Consider the following 2,657-nt stretch of genomic DNA (forward strand, 5'->3'; position numbering starts at 1 on the left):
CTTGCCACTGTTTTTGGATCATTTGTTGCTCCCCTGTCCCTGGGTTGGTCAGCACCACCTCCTTACCCCTGCCTCCCCCTCTCCCGTGTCCCCCCAGAACCGTTGGTCCCGTTGTTTTCTCCTCCAGACTATTCATCCAGTCTATCTCATCTAGATAGATCTGTAGAGATACTAATATGCATCACAAACCAAGCCATAGCAAGATAGGCAATCAGTGAGAGCACAGCGATGGCAGCAAAAAAGAGAACCAATGACCCATAGAAGAATAAATTAATTAAAAGAAAAAAAATTTAAGCAGAAAGAAAAACCTGTAAATAGATCAAGGTCTGATTTTTTATCTCTAGGTGTGTCCTTCAGTCAGGACCAATGGGGTACCATGCTCTGGCCCCCAAGTCTGTCCTTTGTACTCCCTCGAGGGCTCTCTGCTCTGCTCCCACGGTTGCTTTGCCACACGCTTTTTGTGGTTTGCCTCAGTGTCTCAGGGTCAGTCTGGGCCAGTCCCAATCCTGAGTCTCCAGTGTTGTCCCCCTTAGAGCCCAGGGACATCAAGGGATGGCATGTCTCGTGGTGGGATCAGCCATATTGTCCACTCTGTCCACAGGCTGTTCAGAGCGGGGATGTCGTCCTCCAGGCCTGGTGGGTCAGGATGTGCTCCACTCTCTCTTCCTCCCCAAATGCTCCCATTTGCTCTGATCAGACATGCCCCTCTCCCCTAACTGCAGCTTCATTGTCATCCTCTCAAGTAGCTTCTTTTGGGGAGAGGGGCTGTTGTCCACATAGCTGGCATGGGGGCCAAGATTTTCTGTGGCTTATTTTTATCCATAGGATTTGGATTCTTTTTATGGCAGGGACTCAATTTTTATGGCAGGGGCTCAAGCAGGGACCCCAATTTTTTAATGTCTACCTGGAGCTTTGGGGGGGCCTAATGGTTCCTAAACTTGGAGAATTTATAGGTAAATAAAAGTTCAACCAAAAAAAATAGGGTGAGGGGGTAAGTGATACAGACCGAGTTGGCCCTTTGTGTGGCTGAAAAGGGAGGTCATGGAAAACAAATGTCTGTTGTTGTCAGGTGCCATCAAGTCAGTTCCACCAACAGGACGAAATGCCGCCCGGCTCTGCACCGTCCTCACCCTTGTCCCTGTGCGTAAACACATGGTGCAGCGCTGTGTCCGTCCATCTCGTGGAGGCCTGCCTCTTTTCTGCTGCCCCTCCACTTTATCAAGCACCATGCCTTCTCCAGGGATGAGAGACATTCCCTCTAAGGATACTAAAATATCACCAAAGTCGAGTACTTAAACAAAACAACATCTTTTGACAGCAAATAGAAGAGGAAATGTAATCTCAGGGAATTAAAAGGATATCCCTCAACTTTGCATAGAATTAGTTTTGATTAAAAATACATCTTTATTTTGCCCCTTTTTGCTGTAAACTAGTAAAAATGAAGTTATGGTTTTAGATCTAGTGCTCTCCAGGTGGGGGCTAGTGGACATGTGTCCCCCACAACGCTCATGTGGAAGGGGGATCTGCAGAACTCTCAGATGGAACAATCAGAGAAGCGTTCGTCGAGAACATGGGCAGATTCTGTACCTGCTGACCTGCCTTATAACCCAACTGACTGCAACATTGCTGCAGTTCAGGGGACTCCTGATGGTTTCCATAGCACTCGCATATGCATTCTCAAATTCACTCTACAAACAAAAATCCCCAAACAAAACCTGCCTGATCAAAGAAGATTGTTATATTTATCCTGATCTTGAAGAGGCGGGAACTCAAATTCAGAGCAGTCATTCGTTCACCCATTCATTCCTATATTCAACAAACATTGATAAGATTGTATGGATAGCTAGTGGTAGCACTGGGCCTGGAGCCAAGGTATTTTGGATGAAATTCTCTGATCTTTCTACCAAGTCATAATGACCACGTAAGCTCTCTCTTCACTGTGAGTGATTCCCTCCACCACAGGCAGCCCTGGGCCACCTATATCTGGTGTGAACTCTTCCACTTGGCCAGAGAGAAATATGGGGAACTCAATAAGCTATCCTATTCAAACATATAACTCTTTAGACATTTCTTCAGCATTCCCTTAGGACAGCAGGAGGTGGACAGGAGAAAGAGAAGGAAGACCGTTAGAAGCAGTGTCCCAGTGGTTCCTGTGAGCCAATACATTCAAAGAGCAAGTGTTATCATTAACTCAAGATCATGAACAAGTTCAATCCCCTACTCATCACCCAAGTGGCTGATCAAAGTATTCCATTCAAATATACACCGTTCTCGCTCAGAGAAGAGATTGGGTAAGTCCGTTTTCTCTGATCGCTTATATTCCAGTGATGCCTTCATTTAGCCCCCTGACTACTCACCCCTCCATCTTTGTTCGCACCTACTTATTTGAAAGAGACCTTGATTAGTACTCTACCAAAAACATATCCTCATTATTTGCCACCCAACTCAAAAGCGATTCTCTCCAAGAACAGATTGCATCCTGTCATGAGGCTCCCAGAACATTTTTCCTTCTTGGTTCAAACCGAACACATCTCGGCATCTAGTGTTGACATATTCAAGGATTATACCTGGTCTAAACCCACTGAGATGGGACTGAACTGTGTGGTGCCCTATTAAAATTTTTATTATGACCCTTAGTTATCTTGCTATGTAGTCAT

This window comes from Echinops telfairi, unplaced genomic scaffold, assembly GCF_000313985.2.
Source record: "Echinops telfairi isolate 266 unplaced genomic scaffold, ASM31398v2 ScPeMD7_1;HRSCAF=3_0, whole genome shotgun sequence".
Lineage (NCBI taxonomy): Eukaryota > Metazoa > Chordata > Mammalia > Afrosoricida > Tenrecidae > Echinops > Echinops telfairi.